Source organism: Lithobates pipiens, unplaced genomic scaffold (genome assembly GCF_037356315.1).
Source record: "Lithobates pipiens isolate NorthernLeopardFrog02 unplaced genomic scaffold, aLitPip1_a1.2 Scaffold_13, whole genome shotgun sequence".
In the NCBI taxonomy this organism is placed as follows: Eukaryota; Metazoa; Chordata; class Amphibia; order Anura; family Ranidae; genus Lithobates; species Lithobates pipiens.
This window is the reverse complement of record NW_027507718.1, coordinates 385938483-385951386: the sequence shown is the minus strand read 5'-3', so window position 1 is coordinate 385951386 and position 12904 is coordinate 385938483. Positions and strand designations below refer to the sequence as shown.

The 12904-nt window shown below is 42.3% G+C and overlaps 6 non-coding genes across 6 annotated transcripts; all 6 read left to right on the top strand.

Moving 5' to 3' along the window:
- The first annotated feature begins 2315 nt into the window (after positions 1-2315).
- TRNAR-UCU (transfer RNA arginine (anticodon UCU)) lies at positions 2316-2400 on the top strand. Its single transcript is given in 2 exon segments — positions 2316-2352; positions 2365-2400. It is a non-coding gene; the product is annotated as a tRNA-Arg (tRNA).
- A 1115-nt stretch (positions 2401-3515) lies between these two features.
- Positions 3516-3600, top strand: TRNAR-UCU (transfer RNA arginine (anticodon UCU)). Its single transcript is given in 2 exon segments — positions 3516-3552; positions 3565-3600. It is a non-coding gene; the product is annotated as a tRNA-Arg (tRNA).
- Positions 3601-7298: 3698 nt separating this feature from the next.
- On the top strand, positions 7299-7383 carry TRNAR-UCU (transfer RNA arginine (anticodon UCU)). Its single transcript is given in 2 exon segments — positions 7299-7335; positions 7348-7383. It is a non-coding gene; the product is annotated as a tRNA-Arg (tRNA).
- A 2315-nt stretch (positions 7384-9698) lies between these two features.
- Positions 9699-9783, top strand: TRNAR-UCU (transfer RNA arginine (anticodon UCU)). The gene is given in 2 exon segments: positions 9699-9735; positions 9748-9783. It is a non-coding gene; the product is annotated as a tRNA-Arg (tRNA).
- Positions 9784-10898: 1115 nt separating this feature from the next.
- TRNAR-UCU (transfer RNA arginine (anticodon UCU)) lies at positions 10899-10983 on the top strand. Its single transcript is given in 2 exon segments — positions 10899-10935; positions 10948-10983. It is a non-coding gene; the product is annotated as a tRNA-Arg (tRNA).
- Positions 10984-12098: 1115 nt separating this feature from the next.
- TRNAR-UCU (transfer RNA arginine (anticodon UCU)) lies at positions 12099-12183 on the top strand. Its single transcript is given in 2 exon segments — positions 12099-12135; positions 12148-12183. It is a non-coding gene; the product is annotated as a tRNA-Arg (tRNA).
- The last annotated feature ends 721 nt before the right edge of the window (positions 12184-12904 follow it).

Genomic DNA, 12904 nt, shown 5'->3' with positions numbered 1-12904 from the left:
ATGCTGCTCTAATGCTTTATAAAGTAATGGATTACATTCATAAGGGAGCTTTATTGACGTGGATTTGCTGCACAAGTTAACGATAGAGCCTAGTGGTTTAGGCTTCTCTTGAGAGTTGATATCAGCAAAATTGGAAGTACCCTGTGCAATTCAGAGCAAAGAGAGGGAATGGTAAGCTAACCTGCGTTATATTGTTCCCTTCCCTCATGCCCGGTGCAAGCTGTAATTCTTTATGTACCCTTTTGTCAGCCCCACAACTATTTACTGTCTAAATCTCGCTACCTTCCCCACAATAAGAATTCCAAAGAATGCCCCATTTTTACCAATGACACCACCAAACTTCCACTTCACTCCCGTGATATCTCTCGACTATTGCAACTCCTTACTCTATGGCCTGCCTCTAAACAGACCATTCGCCCTTCAGTCTATCTGATTCGCTACTGCCAGTTGTATCCCCCTTACCAACCATTTACTAGTAGAGGTGTCAGCCACCCGATCTCTGCCAATCTCTCCTTGGCTTCCGTTCTCCCAACAGATCAAATTCAAAATACTAAGGGCATAAAAAGCTTCCCACAACTCTGCCTCTAGCTACATCATTAACCTTATCATATAGTATCAAATAAACCACCCTGTTCTCTGCTTCCAAGAACTCCTGTTCGCTAGCTCCCTCAACACTTCATCCCATGCTGTCCTCTGGGATTTTCCCATGGACTATCCCATCCTCTCAGATTCCCTAAACCAATCTATATGGCTATTTCCCTGTCTGTATGCTTCAGGTGATCCCTGCAAACTCATCTATTCAGGATAGTATTTCCTGCCATCACCTAATTGCTGAGCTCTTCCTTTCTCCAACAACTAATCAACGGTAAAAATATTTCTACTTAACATGACCTCCGGTTCCCACTTAAATATCAAAAGATATTGCACTAAGGCACATGCCCAAGCAGGTAAATTTAAATCTTAAACTGTATCTGGACCAGATCTTGAGCTCATCCCTATTATTTAGCAGTGACCATTATTCAATTGTGTTTATTTGTTACGACTTGAATAGTTCCTCAGGCAAGTTCCTCAGGCAAGTTCCTCAGGCAAGTTCCTCTAACAAAATCTTCAGAGAGGGCTCTGTGGCGCAATGAATAGCACATTGGACTTCTAGTTGGTGTAGTAATTCAAAGGTTGTGGGTTCGAGTCCCACCAGAGTCGGTTTTATATAGTCATTCTTCATAGTGATGCTGCTCTAATGCTTTATAATGTAATGGATTACATTCATAAGGGAGCTTTATTGACGTGGATTTGCTGCACAAGTTAACGATAGAGCCTAGTGGTTTAGGCTTCTCTTGAGAGTTGATATCAGCAAAATTGGAAGTACCCTGTGCAATTCAGAGCAAAGAGAGGGAATGGTAAGCTAACCTGCGTTATATTGTTCCCTTCCCTCATGCCCGGTGCAAGCTGTAATTCTTTATGTACCCTTTTGTCAGCACCACAACTAGTTACTGTCTAAATCTCGCTACCTTCCCCACAATAAGAATTCCAAAGAATGCCCCATTTTTAACAATGACACCACCAAACTTCCACTTCACTCCCGTGATATCTCTCGACTATTGCAACTCCTTACTCTATGGCCTGCCTCTAAACAGACCATTCCCCCTTCAGTCTATCTGATTCGCTACTGCCAGTTGCATCCCCCTTACCAACCATTTACTAGTAGAGGTGTCAGCCACCCGATCTCTGTCAATCTCTCCTTGGCTTCCGTTCTCCCAACAAATCAAATTCAAAATACTAAGGGCATAAAAAGCTTCCCACAACTCTGCCTCTAGCTACATCATTAACCTTATCATATAGTATCAAATAAACCACCCTGTTCTCTGCTTCCAAGAACTCCTGTTTGCGAGCTCCCTCAACACTTCATCCCATGCTGTCCTCTGGGATTTTCCCATGGACTATCCCATCCTCTCAGATTCCCTACACCAATCTATATGGCTATTTCCCTGTCTGTATGCTTCAGGTGATCCCTGCAAACTCATCTATTAAGGATAGTCTTTCCTGCCATCACCTAATTGCTGAGCTCTTCCTTTCTCCAACAACTAATCAACGGTACAAATATTTCTACTTAACATGACCTGCGGTTCCCACTTAAATATCAAAAGATATTGCACTAAGGCACATGCCCAAGCAGGTAAATTTAAATCTTAAACTGTATCTGGACCAGATCTTGAGCTCATCCCTATTATTTAGCAGTGACCATTATTCAATTGTGTTTATTTGTTACGACTTGAATAGTTCCTCAGATAAGTTCCTCTAACAAAGTCTTCAGAGAGGGCTCTGTGGCGCAATGGATAGCGCATTGGACTTCTAGTTGGTGTAGTAATTCAAAGGTTGTGGGTTCGAGTCCCGCCAGAGTCGATTTTATATAGTCATTCTTCATAGTGATGCTGCTCTAATGCTTTATAAAGTAATGGATTACATTCATAAGGGAGCTTTATTGACGTGGATTTGCTGCACAAGTTAACGATAGAGCCTAGTGGTTTAGGCTTCTCTTGAGAGTTGATATCAGCAAAATTGGAAGTACCCTGTGCAATTCAGAGCAAAGAGAGGGAATGGTAAGCTAACCTGCGTTATATTGTTCCCTTCCCTCATGCCCGGTGCAAGCTGTAATTCTTTATGTACCCTTTTGTCAGCCCCACAACTATTTACTGTCTAAATCTCGCTACCTTCCCCACAATAAGAATTCCAAAGAATGCCCCATTTTTACCAATGACACCACCAAACTTTCACTTCACTCCCGTGATATCTCTTGACTATTGCAACTCCTTACTCTATGGCCTGCCTCTAAACAGACCATTCCCCCTTCAGTCTATCTGATTCGCTACTGCCAGTTGTATCCCCCTTACCAACCATTTACTAGTAGAGGTGTCAGCCACCCGATCTCTGCCAATCTCTCCTTGGCTTCCGTTCTCCCAACAAATCAAATTCAAAATACTAAGGGCATAAAAAGCTTCCCACAACTCTGCCTCTAGCTACATCATTAACCTTATCATATAGTATCAAATAAACCACCCTGTTCTCTGCTTCCAAGAACTCCTGTTCGCTAGCTCCCTCAACACTTCATCCCATGCTGTCCTCTGGGATTTTCCCATGGACTATCCCATCCTCTCAAATTCCCTACACCAATCTATATGGCTATTTCCTTGTCTGTATGCTTCAGGTGAACCCTGCAAACTCATCTATTCAGGATAGTCTTTCCTGCCATCACCTAATTGCTGAGCTCTTCCTTTCTCCAACAACTAATCAACGGTACAAATATTTCTACTTAACATGACCTCCGATTCCCACTTAAATATCAAAAGATATTGCACTAAGGCACATGCCCAAGCAGGTAAATTTAAATCTTAAACTGTATCTGGACCAGATCTTGAGCTCATCCCTATTATTTAGCAGTGACCATTATTCAATTGTGTTTATTTGTTACGACTTGAATAGTTCCTCAGGCAAGTTCCTCTAACAAAGTCTTCAGAGAGGGCTCTGTGGCGCAATGGATAGCGCATTGGACTTCTAGTTGGTGTAGTAATTCAAAGGTTGTGGGTTCGAGTCCCACCAGAGTCGTTTTTATATAGTCATTCTTCATAGTGATGCTGCTCTAATGCTTTATAAAGTAATGGATTACATTCATAAGGGAGCTTTATTGACGTGGATTTGCTGCACAAGTTAATGATAGAGCCTAGTGGTTTAGGCTTCTCTTGAGAGTTGATATCAGCAAAATTGGAAGTACCCTGTGCAATTCAGAGCAAAGAGAGGGAATGGTAAGCTAACCTGCGTTATATTGTTCCCTTCCCTCATGCCCGGTGCAAGCTGTAATTCTTTATGTACCCTTTTGTCAGCCCCACAACTATTTACTGTCTAAATCTCGCTACCTTCACCACAATAAGAATTCCAAAGAATGCCCCATTTTTACCAATGACACCACCAAACTTTCACTTCACTCCCGTGATATCTCTCGACTATTGCAACTCCTTACTCTATGGCCTGCCTCTAAACAGACCATTCCCCCTTCAGTCTATCTGATTCGCTACTGCCAGTTGTATCCCCCTTACCAGCCATTTACTAGTAGAGGAGTCAGCCACCCGATCTCTGCCAATCTCTCCTTGGTTTCCGTTCTCCCAACAAATCAAATTCAAAATACTAAGGGCATAAAAAGCTTCCCACAACTCTGCCTCTAGCTACATCATTAACCTTATCATATAGTATCAAATAAACCACCCTGTTCTCTGCTTCCAAGAACTCCTGTTTGCTAGCTCCCTCAACACTTCATCCCATGCTGTCCTCTGGGATTTTCCCATGGACTATCCCATCCTCTCAGATTCCCTACACCAATCTATATGGCTATTTCCCTGTCTGTATGCTTCAGGTGATCCCTGCAAACTCATCTATTCAGGATAGTCTTTCCTGCCATCACCTAATTGCTGAGCTCTTCCTTTCTCCAACAACTAATCAACGGTACAAATATTTCTACTTAACATGACCTCCGGTTCCCACTTAAATATCAAAAGATATTGCACTAAGGCACATGCCCAAGCAGGTAAATTTAAATCTTAAACTGTATCTGGACCAGATCTTGAGCTCATCCCTATTATTTAGCAGTGACCATTATTCAATTGTGTTTATTTGTTACGACTTGAATAGTTCCTCAGGCGAGTTCCTCTAACAAAGTCTTCAGAGAGGGCTCTGTGGCGCAATGGATAGCGCATTGGACTTCTAGTTGACTTCTAGTCTAGTTCTAGTTGTGGGTTCGAGTCCCACCAGAGTCGGTTTTATATAGTCATTCTTCATAGTGATGCTGCTCTAATGCTTTATAAAGTAATGGATTACATTCATAAGGGAGCTTTATTGACGTGGATTTGCTGCACAAGTTAACGATAGAGCCTAGTGTTTTAGGCTTCTCTTGAGAGTTGATATCAGCAAAATTGGAAGTACCCTGTGAAATTCAGAGCAAAGAGAGGGAATGGTAAGCTAACCTGCGTTATATTGTTCCCTTCCCTCATGCCCGGTGCAAGCTGTAATTATTTATGTACCCTTTTGTCAGCCACCCGATCTCTGCCAATCTCTCCTTGGTTTCCGTTCTCCCAACAAATCAAATTCAAAATACTAAGGGCATAAAAAGCTTCCCACAACTCTGCCTCTAGCTACATCATTAACCTTATCATATAGTTTCCCTTCCCTCATGCCCGGTGCAAGCTGTAATTATTTATGTACCCTTTTGTCAGCCCCACAACTATTTACTGTCTAAATCTCGCTACCTTCCCCACAATAAGAATTCCAAAGAATGCCCCATTTTTACCAATGACACCACCAAACTTTCACTTCACTCCCGTGATATCTCTTGACTATTGCAACTCCTTACTCTATGGCCTGCCTCTAAACAGACCATTCCCCCTTCAGTCTATCTGATTCGCTACTGCCAGTTGTATCCCCCTTACCAACCATTTACTAGTAGAGGTGTCAGCCACCCGATCTCTGCCAATCTCTCCTTGGCTTCCGTTCTCCCAACAAATCAAATTCAAAATACTAAGGGCATAAAAAGCTTCCCACAACTCTGCCTCTAGCTACATCATTAACCTTATCATATAGTATCAAATAAACCACCCTGTTCTCTGCTTCCAAGATCTCCTGTTCGCTAGCTCCCTCAACACTTCATCCCATGCTGTCCTCTGGGATTTTCCCATGGACTATCCCATCCTCTCAAATTCCCTACACCAATCTATATGGCTATTTCCTTGTCTGTATGCTTCAGGTGAACCCTGCAAACTCATCTATTCAGGATAGTCTTTCCTGCCATCACCTAATTGCTGAGCTCTTCCTTTCTCCAACAACTAATCAACGGTACAAATATTTCTACTTAACATGACCTCCGGTTCCCACTTAAATATCAAAAGATATTGCACTAAGGCACATGCCCAAGCAGGTAAATTTAAATCTTAAACTGTATCTGGACCAGATCTTGAGCTCATCCCTATTATTTAGCAGTGACCATTATTCAATTGTGTTTATTTGTTACGACTTGAATAGTTCCTCAGGCAAGTTCCTCTAACAAAGTCTTCAGAGAGGGCTCTGTGGCGCAATGGATAGCGCATTGGACTTTTAGTTGATGAAGTAATTCAAAGGTTGTGGGTTCGAGTCCCACCAGAGTCGGTTTTATATAGTCATTCTTCATAGTGATGCTGCTCTAATGCTTTATAAAGTAATGGATTACATTCATAAGGGAGCTTTATTGACGTGGATTTGCTGCACAAGTTAACGATAGAGCCTAGTGTTTTAGGCTTCTCTTGAGAGTTGATATCAGCAAAATTGGAAGTACCCTGTGAAATTCAGAGCAAAGAGAGGGAATGGTAAGCTAACCTGCGTTATATTGTTCCCTTCCCTCATGCCCGGTGCAAGCTGTAATTCTTTATGTACCCTTTTGTCAGCCCCACAACTATTTACTGTCTAAATCTCGCTACCTTCCCCACAATAAGAATTCCAAAGAATGCCCCATTTTTACCAATGACACCACCAAACTTTCACTTCACTCCCGTGATATCTCTTGACTATTGCAACTCCTTACTCTATGGCCTGCCTCTAAACAGACCATTCCCCCTTCAGTCTATCTGATTCGCTACTGCCAGTTGTATCCCCCTTACCAACCATTTACTAGTAGAGGTGTCAGCCACCCGATCTCTGCCAATCTCTCCTTGGTTTCCGTTCTCCCAACAAATCAAATTCAAAATACTAAGGGCATAAAAAGCTTCCCCCAACTCTGCCTCTAGCTACATCATTAACCTTATCATATAGTATCAAATAAACCACCCTGTTCTCTGCTTCCAAGAACTCCTGTTTGCTAGCTCCCTCAACACTTCATCCCATGCTGTCCTCTGGGATTTTCCCATGGACTATCCCATCCTCTCAGATTCCCTACACCAATCTATATGGCTATTTCCCTGTCTGTATGCTTCAGGTGATCCCTGCAAACTCATCTATTCAGGATAGTCTTTCCTGCCATCACCTAATTGCTGAGCTCTTCCTTTCTCCAACAACTAATCAACGGTACAAATATTTCTACTTAACATGACCTCCGGTTCCCACTTAAATATCAAAAGATATTGCACTAAGGCACATGCCCAAGCAGGTAAATTTAAATCTTAAACTGTATCTGGACCAGATCTTGAGCTCATCCCTATTATTTAGCAGTGACCATTATTCAATTGTGTTTATTTGTTACGACTTGAATAGTTCCTCAAGCAAGTTCCTCTAACAAAGTCTTCAGAGAGGGCTCTGTGGCGCAATGGATAGCGCATTGGACTTCTAGTTGATGAAGTAATTCAAAGGTTGTGGGTTCGAGTCCCACCAGAGTCGGTTTTATATAGTCATTCTTCATAGTGATGCTGCTCTAATGCTTTATAAAGTAATGGATTACATTCATAAGGGAGCTTTATTGACGTGGATTTGCTGCACAAGTTAACGATAGAGCCTAGTGGTTTAGGCTTCTCTTGAGAGTTGATATCAGCAAAATTGGAAGTACCCTGTGAAATTCAGAGCAAAGAGAGGGAATGGTAAGCTAACCTGCGTTATATTGTTCCCTTCCCTCATGCCCGGTGCAAGCTGTAATTCTTTATGTACCCTTTTGTCAGCCCCACAACTATTTACTGTCTAAATCTCGCTACCTTCCCCACAATAAGAATTCCAAAGAATGCCCCATTTTTACCAATGACACCACCAAACTTTCACTTCACTCCCGTGATATCTCTCGACTATTGCAACTCCTTACTCTATGGCCTGCCTCTAAACAGACCATTCCCCCTTCAGTCTATCTGATTCGCTACTGCCAGTTGTATCCCCCTTACCAACTATTTACTAGTAGAGGTGTCAGCCACCCGATCTCTGCCAATCTCTCCTTGGCTTCCGTTCTCCCAACAAATCAAATTCAAAATACTAAGGGCATAAAAAGCTTCCCCCAACTCTGCCTCTAGCTACATCATTAACCTTATCATATAGTATCAAATAAACCACCCTGTTCTCTGCTTCCAAGAACTCCTGTTTGCTAGCTCCCTCAACACTTCATCCCATGCTGTCCTCTGGGATTTTCCCATGGACTATCCCATCCTCTCAGATTCCCTACACCAATCTATATGGCTATTTCCCTGTCTGTATGCTTCAGGTGATCCCTGCAAACTCATCTATTCAGGATAGTCTTTCCTGCCATCACCTAATTGCTGAGCTCTTCCTTTCTCCAACAACTAATCAACGGTACAAATATTTCTACTTAACATGACCTCCGGTTCCCACTTAAATATCAAAAGATATTGCACTAAGGCACATGCCCAAGCAGGTAAATTTAAATCTTAAACTGTATCTGGACCAGATCTTGAGCTCATCCCTATTATTTAGCAGTGACCATTATTCAATTGTGTTTATTTGTTACGACTTGAATAGTTCCTCAGGCAAGTTCCTCTAACAAAGTCTTCAGAGAGGGCTCTGTGGCGCAATGGATAGCGCATTGGACTTTTAGTTGATGAAGTAATTCAAAGGTTGTGGGTTCGAGTCCCACCAGAGTCGGTTTTATATAGTCATTCTTCATAGTGATGCTGCTCTAATGCTTTATAAAGTAATGGATTACATTCATAAGGGAGCTTTATTGACGTGGATTTGCTGCACAAGTTAACGATAGAGCCTAGTGTTTTAGGCTTCTCTTGAGAGTTGATATCAGCAAAATTGGAAGTACCCTGTGAAATTCAGAGCAAAGAGAGGGAATGGTAAGCTAACCTGCGTTATATTGTTCCCTTCCCTCATGCCCGGTGCAAGCTGTAATTCTTTATGTACCCTTTTGTCAGCCCCACAACTATTTACTGTCTAAATCTCGCTACCTTCCCCACAATAAGAATTCCAAAGAATGCCCCATTTTTACCAATGACACCACCAAACTTTCACTTCACTCCCGTGATATCTCTTGACTATTGCAACTCCTTACTCTATGGCCTGCCTCTAAACAGACCATTCCCCCTTCAGTCTATCTGATTCGCTACTGCCAGTTGTATCCCCCTTACCAACTATTTACTAGTAGAGGTGTCAGCCACCCGATCTCTGCCAATCTCTCCTTGGCTTCCGTTCTCCCAACAAATCAAATTCAAAATACTAAGGGCATAAAAAGCTTCCCACAACTCTGCCTCTAGCTACATCATTAACCTTATCATATAGTATCAAATAAACCACCCTGTTCTCTGCTTCCAAGAACTCCTGTTCGCTAGCTCCCTCAACACTTCATCCCATGCTGTCCTCTGGGATTTTCCCATGGACTATCCCATCCTCTCAAATTCCCTACACCAATCTATATGGCTATTTCCTTGTCTGTATGCTTCAGGTGAACCCTGCAAACTCATCTATTCAGGATAGTCTTTCCTGCCATCACCTAATTGCTGAGCTCTTCCTTTCTCCAACAACTAATCAACGGTACAAATATTTCTACTTAACATGACCTCCGGTTCCCACTTAAATATCAAAAGAAATTGCACTAAGGCACATGCCCAAGCAGGTAAATTTAAATCTTAAACTGTATCTGGACCAGATCTTGAGCTCATCCCTATTATTTAGCAGTGACCATTATTCAATTGTGTTTATTTGTTACGACTTGAATAGTTCCTCAGGCAAGTTCCTCTAACAAAGTCTTCAGAGAGGGCTCTGTGGCGCAATGGATAGCGCATTGGACTTCTAGTTGGTGTAGTAATTCAAAGGTTGTGGGTTCGAGTCCCACCAGAGTCGGTTTTATATAGTCATTCTTCATAGTGATGCTGCTCTAATGCTTTATAAAGTAATGGATTACATTCATAAGGGAGCTTTATTGACGTGGATTTGCTGCACAAGTTAACGATAGAGCCTAGTGGTTTAGGCTTCTCTTGAGAGTTGATATCAGCAAAATTGGAAGTACCCTGTGCAATTCAGAGCAAAGAGAGGGAATGGTAAGCTAACCTGCGTTATATTGTTCCCTTCCCTCATGCCCGGTGCAAGCTGTAATTCTTTATGTACCCTTTTGTCAGCCCCACAACTATTTACTGTCTAAATCTCGCTACCTTCACCACAATAAGAATTCCAAAGAATGCCCCATTTTTACCAATGACACCACCAAACTTTCACTTCACTCCCGTGATATCTCTCGACTATTGCAACTCCTTACTCTATGGCCTGCCTCTAAACAGACCATTCCCCCTTCAGTCTATCTGATTCGCTACTGCCAGTTGTATCCCCCTTACCAACCATTTACTAGTAGAGGAGTCAGCCACCCGATCTCTGCCAATCTCTCCTTGGTTTCCGTTCTCCCAACAAATCAAATTCAAAATACTAAGGGCATAAAAAGCTTCCCCCAACTCTGCCTCTAGCTACATCATTAACCTTATCATATAGTATCAAATAAACCACCCTGTTCTCTGCTTCCAAGAACTCCTGTTTGCTAGCTCCCTCAACACTTCATCCCATGCTGTCCTCTGGGATTTTCCCATGGACTATCCCATCCTCTCAGATTCCCTACACCAATCTATATGGCTATTTCCCTGTCTGTATGCTTCAGGTGATCCCTGCAAACTCATCTATTCAGGATAGTCTTTCCTGCCATCACCTAATTGCTGAGCTCTTCCTTTCTCCAACAACTAATCAACGGTACAAATATTTCTACTTAACATGACCTCCGGTTCCCACTTAAATATCAAAAGATATTGCACTAAGGCACATGCCCAAGCAGGTAAATTTAAATCTTAAACTGTATCTGGACCAGATCTTGAGCTCATCCCTATTATTTAGCAGTGACCATTATTCAATTGTGTTTATTTGTTACGACTTGAATAGTTCCTCAGGCAAGTTCCTCTAACAAAGTCTTCAGAGAGGGCTCTGTGGCGCAATGGATAGCGCATTGGACTTCTAGTTGATGAAGTAATTCAAAGGTTGTGGGTTCGAGTCCCACCAGAGTCGGTTTTATATAGTCATTCTTCATAGTGATGCTGCTCTAATGCTTTATAAAGTAATGGATTACATTCATAAGGGAGCTTTATTGACGTGGATTTGCTGCACAAGTTAACGATAGAGCCTAGTGGTTTAGGCTTCTCTTGAGAGTTGATATCAGCAAAATTGGAAGTACCCTGTGAAATTCAGAGCAAAGAGAGGGAATGGTAAGCTAACCTGCGTTATATTGTTCCCTTCCCTCATGCCCGGTGCAAGCTGTAATTCTTTATGTACCCTTTTGTCAGCCCCACAACTATTTACTGTCTAAATCTCGCTACCTTCCCCACAATAAGAATTCCAAAGAATGCCCCATTTTTACCAATGACACCACCAAACTTTCACTTCACTCCCGTGATATCTCTCGACTATTGCAACTCCTTACTCTATGGCCTGCCTCTAAACAGACCATTCCCCCTTCAGTCTATCTGATTCGCTACTGCCAGTTGTATCCCCCTTACCAACTATTTACTAGTAGAGGTGTCAGCCACCCGATCTCTGCCAATCTCTCCTTGGCTTCCGTTCTCCCAACAAATCAAATTCAAAATACTAAGGGCATAAAAAGCTTCCCCCAACTCTGCCTCTAGCTACATCATTAACCTTATCATATAGTATCAAATAAACCACCCTGTTCTCTGCTTCCAAGAACTCCTGTTTGCTAGCTCCCTCAACACTTCATCCCATGCTGTCCTCTGGGATTTTCCCATGGACTATCCCATCCTCTCAGATTCCCTACACCAATCTATATGGCTATTTCCCTGTCTGTATGCTTCAGGTGATCCCTGCAAACTCATGTATTCAGGATAGTCTTTCCTGCCATCACCTAATTGCTGAGCTCTTCCTTTCTCCAACAACTAATCAACGGTACAAATATTTCTACTTAACATGACCTCCGGTTCCCACTTAAATATCAAAAGATATTGCACTAAGGCACATGCCCAAGCAGGTAAATTTAAATCTTAAACTGTATCTGGACCAGATCTTGAGCTCATCCCTATTATTTAGCAGTGACCATTATTCAATTGTGTTTATTTGTTACGACTTGAATAGTTCCTCAGGCAAGTTCCTCTAACAAAGTCTTCAGAGAGGGCTCTGTGGCGCAATGGATAGCGCATTGGACTTCTAGTTGGTGTAGTAATTCAAAGGTTGTGGGTTCGAGTCCCACCAGAGTCGGTTTTATATAGTCATTCTTCATAGTGATGCTGCTCTAATGCTTTATAAAGTAATGGATTGCATTCATAAGGGAGCTTTATTGACGTGGATTTGCTGCACAAGTTAACGATAGAGCCTAGTGGTTTAGGCTTCTCTTGAGAGTTGATATCAGCAAAATTGGAAGTACCCTGTGCAATTCAGAGCAAAGAGAGGGAATGGTAAGCTAACCTGCGTTATATTGTTCCCTTCCCTCATGCCCGGTGCAAGCTGTAATTCTTTATGTACCCTTTTGTCAGCCCCACAACTATTTACTGTCTAAATCTTGCTACCTTCACCACAATAAGAATTCCAAAGAATGCCCCATTTTTACCAATGACACCACCAAACTTTCACTTCACTCCCGTGATATCTCTCGACTATTGCAACTCCTTACTCTATGGCCTGCCTCTAAACAGACCATTCCCCCTTCAGTCTATCTGATTCGCTACTGCCAGTTGTATCCCCCTTACCAACCATTTACTAGTAGAGGTGTCAGCCACCCGATCTCTGCCAATCTCTCCTTGGTTTCCGTTCTCCCAACAAATCAAATTCAAAATACTAAGCGCATAAAAAGCTTCCCCCAACTCTGCCTCTAGGTACATCATTAACCTTATCATATAGTATCAAATAAACCACCCTGTTCTCTGCTTCCAAGAACTCCTGTTTGCTAGCTCCCTCAACACTTCATCCCATGCTGTCCTCT